This window comes from Arctopsyche grandis, chromosome 2 (genome assembly GCF_051622035.1).
Source record: "Arctopsyche grandis isolate Sample6627 chromosome 2, ASM5162203v2, whole genome shotgun sequence".
NCBI classification, from domain to species: Eukaryota; Metazoa; Arthropoda; class Insecta; order Trichoptera; family Hydropsychidae; genus Arctopsyche; species Arctopsyche grandis.
This window is the reverse complement of record NC_135356.1, coordinates 10,325,057-10,330,720: the sequence shown is the minus strand read 5'-3', so window position 1 is coordinate 10,330,720 and position 5,664 is coordinate 10,325,057.

The window sequence follows — 5,664 nt, the reverse complement described above, 5'->3', positions numbered from 1 at the left end:
TTGTAGCCAGTGCCGCCGAGAGGAATCCCAGGGAAAAATAATTTCGGGCCCTGTGACAAACTTAAAAAAATATCTTTTAGATACATATATTTTTAATATGCAAAAAAATATCAGAACTATTGATTCCAAAACTCACTTTGAGCGTAACAATCTTAAATTTTGAGTTAAAGACCGCAAAAGCCAAAAAACTGTAAAAATCGCGGATTTTTTTAGACGCTCATATCTCGTAAACGATCACCCACCAACAAAAATCAATATCATATTCGAATTCAGTTGGTCAAACTTAGTAAAGATTGGTTAGTCTCCATTCTGGTAACTCAAAAACGTGATTTTTTGTTGCTCAGTGTTATCTGTTTATTGTGTACACACATTTTTTAGGAGTTATGTCATTCATAATCTTTACGTTCTGGAATTCCTGCTTCATTAAAATTGTTTCTTTATCTAATTTTTTGACGTAGGAACTTCAGAGGGTGAAGATATTTCATTTCAACGTTTTTATTGTATCAGAGAGTGAAGATACTCGTTTTCAACGATTTTATCGTCTAAGTTGCTCAATTATAAATGTATATTGTAAGTATGCTCGTGAATTTCTTCTTTCACATCGCCAGATGTAAAAACTGTGACTATATAATTTTTTATATCCCTTTTGAGTTAACCTCATATTTTTTTTCATTTCAGAAGCAGTCCTTGTGTTTCTTCGATGTATTTCCTTTAAGCCTTTTTTCATCACGTCAAAGTAACGAATTTATTTATTTATTTATTTAACATATTAGCCAAAGTGACATTACAGAGATCTCCAACGCGTCACTGTGGCCGGTCATTCAGTAAAAATAACATCATAACAGTAATAATAACTTATAAAAATAACAATATTGACACAACATCATTAAAATCATAAAATCATAAAAAAAAAAAAACATAGATAAAGTAATAACAATCATTCATATTTAATAGGCAAAATCAACCACTGGCATTCCTCAACAACCACTCAACCAGATTAGTATATTTTATATTGAAGAGGTCAATTTCACCAGAAATCCGGTTGAGCAGATATATAGCCCTAGATATAGGAGCCGTTGTCAACATATTTGTGCGAGCCACAGGAGGAACAAACAAATCACGATATCTCAAGTCCCTGAATTTGCTAGGTGCATTAAACCTAAATTCATTTAGAACCTGAGGATTGTGAATTATCCCATTCAACAGCTTAAAAAAGTGCCTTCCCAGTAACATATTCCGACGAGACTTCAATGAGTTGAAACCTAACGCCCCTAATAGGAATGCACTAGGATATAGCCAAGGATAATAACCATACTGTTTCAAATAAAGATATCTGAGAAACCGTTTTTGGATTCTCTCAATCTTCAATGAATGAGTTATATGGGTAGGATTCCATATAATAGAAGAAAATTCTAGAATACTACGTACTAAAGATTCATAAAGAATTTTAAGCACCAACGTACTCTGGAAAGGTTTGCTAACTCTTAGCAAGAATCCCAGCATTTTTGTGGCTCGCAAACAAATATTGTCTATGTGTCGTTTAAATTGAAAATTATTCGAGAACAAGACCCCCAAATCACAATATTCATCCACAAACTTTAATTCAACACCACTTAGGCGATATGGATAAATCAAGCGATTTGAAGATCTTGCCACATTGAGAACACAGCATTTTTGAATGCTAAAAAATAATTTATTATCGACAGACCAACTTGACAGCGCATCTAAGTCCAATTGGAGAAGGGCTGCGTCACTATGAGACTTAACTGTCATAAAAATCTTAAGGTCATCGGCGAATAAAAGATAGTCTGAATACTTGATTATTTTTGAGATGTCATTAATGTAAATTAAAAAGAATAATGTCCCTAAGTTGGACCCCTGAGGTACCCCAGAATGTGAAATAAACTCATTTGAGGAATTAGGGTGAAAATAGACAAATTGCCTCCGATTTTCAAAGTAATTTTGTATAAGTTGCATCAAGCCATTTGATAACCCAAAATTTCTTAACTTCACAAACAAAACATTATGGTCTACCATATCAAAGGCCTTATGAAATCGGTATATACTACATCAACTTGGTTTCCCGCGTCAACCGATTTGGTTACATAATTGGAAAAACATAATAAATTAGTAACTGTTGAACGAGAACTTCTAAACCCATGTTGTTGATCGATCAAATATGGTTCACAGTGATTGTAGATATACCGATGTAATATTGCCTCGAACACCTTGGCAGGAGCAGAAAGTAGCGCAACCGGTCTATAATTTGTAATTGATAAAATGTCACCTTTTTTAAAAATGGGAACAATTTTTGTGATTTTCCAAAAATCAGGAAAAATTCCCGAATTTAATGACAAATTGAAGATAAAGCATAGTGGTTGCGTTAAAGGAGCTTTGCAAGCTTTCAACACATACGCAGGAATGAGATCTGGACCAGCCGACAGTTTTGGTTTCAGTCTGTTAAAACCATAAATTAAGTCATTTTGATTGCAGCAATCTAGGTTTAGAAAAGGGAACCAGCCATTGTCTGATATACTGTTAGACTGACCTTGTACAGATTGACAACTCCGCACAATATTGCTAAAATGTTCACCAAACTTATCAGCAATATTTTGGGAACCATGTACCTCACAGTTTTCATAAATCATAGTGCCAGGCATATTTTTAGTAAAACGTTTAGAATTAATAAGTGACCAGAAAGCAGACGGCTCCTTAGATAGTGCAATTTCACAATTTAAAATATATTTTTTACGGCATTCATCCATAGTTGATTTTACTAATTTACGCAGATATACAAAATCAGCACGTGCTATGCAACATTTCGTTGTTTTCCAAATTTTATGGACGTAAATTTTTCTTTGAATAATCTTAATTAAATCTTTAGAAAACCATTTAGGATACTTATAATCGTTGGATAACTGGGCAAATTTCTTTTTATTAAAAATGCCATTACATTCATTATATACAATATTATAGAAGGTGGAAACAGCTATATTTACATCACAACACTTATACAACTCATTCCAATTACAATTGGCCAGACTATTTCCTAATTTAACCAGCTTATCTCCATATTCAAATTTCCATCCAGGTATCATTTTTCCATCAGAACACAACATATTATTAATATTAACTTTAGCTGAATTAAAAATAATATCAACATCAAGTGCTGGATGATAAATATCCTCTGTAACTAAAGGATTAGACGCTCTTGATACAGATATATTAACACAATCAATATTAGTGAAGATTAAATCTAAAATAGAACCATTATAATTGTTTTTAATAAAATTGATTTGACTTAAATCTAACAAAGATAAAACAAAATTAAGATCCTCACTCGAACAGTTCGAGGAGATTAAATTAAAATCCCCAATCAAAATTACACGCCCCTTGGATAAATCTAAAACATTTGAGACAATCAAATTAAAAAAATCCCTATAAGATTCAGGCGTTGATCTAGGCGGAAAGTAAACAACACATATATATAATAAGAATGGAATTCAATACAGTTTCAACTTAAGCCACACACATTCACTTCCTTTCTCTAAACGATCAAGTCTCTCTATTGTAACATACTTGTTGCGTTTCACTGCTAACAAAACTCCTCCACCTCTCGTAGGTCTGTCCTTGCGGAAGATTGAGTAAGTTCCGTCCAGCAATTCCGCATTATGCACAGAGTCGTCAAGCCAGGTTTCCGTTAGTACCAGGATATCAGCACATTGTGTAGCCGAGTTAGAACCTAATTCATCCAGTTTAGACTTAAGGCCTCGTACATTTTGATAAAAAATGGATGTGCTTATATTATTGCCGATCAATTGAGACTTTCTCGGAAGAGGACGTGGGCATCTTTGTACTTCTCCGAAAAAACCACTCCCTTATACCGGTTCCCTCTGGCCAAAATTCGGACACATTAATTAATTTAAAATTATCCACATCCACTGTAATTTTAAAAGATGTACTAAAAGAAGTCTTTCGTAATTGATCTACTGAAACGTTATCATGGCCCAGTTTTTTTGATACATATTCCTTAACTGCTTCCACAGTACAATCGTTCGTTAGGTGGAAAATATGTAGATATTTTCTAATTTTCGTCACCTGAAGATTGGCATGTGGTGCTCCTGAACCACGCATAAACGGTCTAGTAGAACGAGGTAGCGAGGGCCGCAAGGGTTGAGATGTCGCCAAAGGATCAGTAGAAGGCTGGTCGACATCGTGAGTGGATGGCACTGAAGCAGGAACAGACACAGGTTCTGAGCGTGGTAGCGAGGGCTGCGAGGGTCGTAACGGCGCCAAAGAACCAACTGTATCACCAGTGATAGCTGCAGTAGAGACGGAAGCAGAGGCAACAGCCGAAACAATGGCTGAGTCCGAACGGGTCGATGAAGCAGCGTTTGACAGCTGATATCGTTGTTTACTACGTCTTGGCCGGCTATTGGTTGACGAAGTATTGCGCTGATTGGATGCAAGAGGCAAAGCAGGTGTAGAAGGGGGCGGAGAGAGTGCAGAGACAGATGGTGGTATTGTTGCAATCTTTCCAGCCTCAATTTGAGCAGCCAGAGAACTGAAAGAATCAGCAATGAACAGCTTTAGTTCACGGGAATCCTTGGTGAGCTGGTCCACTGCATGCTTGAGGTTGGACAACAGATTGGGAGAGTCAGGCGCCCGCGAGGATTCCTCTTCAGCTCGCGCCAACATGGCTATTTGAGAGGTGGCCTCCATCAAATCAGCCTTTTTTGAGTTTGAGAGGATATTAGTTTTCCCAGACAGGTCATCGGTAATCGCACCACACAATTTATATATCGCTTCGAAGCGCGACATACTAATTAATAATTAATAAGTATAGACAGAACGACGCACGTCAACCACGTTCAAAAGGCCGGCCGAATAATAATTGATACATGGTATGCTAAATACATATGCTCTTTACGTTTTGAAATTCCTGCATCTCCATAATTGTTACATTTGTATGTCAGTTAGAAGATGCGGAAATTTCAAAGGGTTTCGATGCTAAATATGAACAGTTTCATCTGTCATGCAGCTACAATCATACTTTTTTATTTTTTTTCTTATTCATTTGAATATAATTATTTTTCTTGTTTATAGTATTTCCTTGTAGTAATTTTATTTGTTCTCAGGATTTGGATGACCTTGAAAAACCTCTTACATTGCTCCCAAGTGTAGTTGGAATATTATTTATCTATACTTGTTGAAAATTTTGTATTTATTTACCATCACCAGATGTCATGAAAACTGTGATTATTTTATTATGTACATATTTTATTTTTTCTGTTATTTATATCCCTTTTGAGTAAACTTAATTTTTTTTCATTTCAAAAGCACTCCTTGGGTTTCTTCGATGTATTTCTCATATTGTGTTTCTTTTAAACCATTTTTCATCACGTCAAAGTAACGAATTGATAGGTGGTATGCCAAATATGCTCTTTACGTTTTGAAATTCCTATATCTCCTTCATTGTTACATTTATGTCAGTTGGAAGATACGGGAATTTCAGAGGGTGAAGATGCTAAATTTCAACAGTTTCATCTGTCATGTAACCACAATCGTTATATGTAAGTACAACCATAATTTTTTTATCTTATTCATTTGGATATCATTATCTTTTTTGTTTTTAGTATTTCCCTGCAGTAAATTTTTTTATTT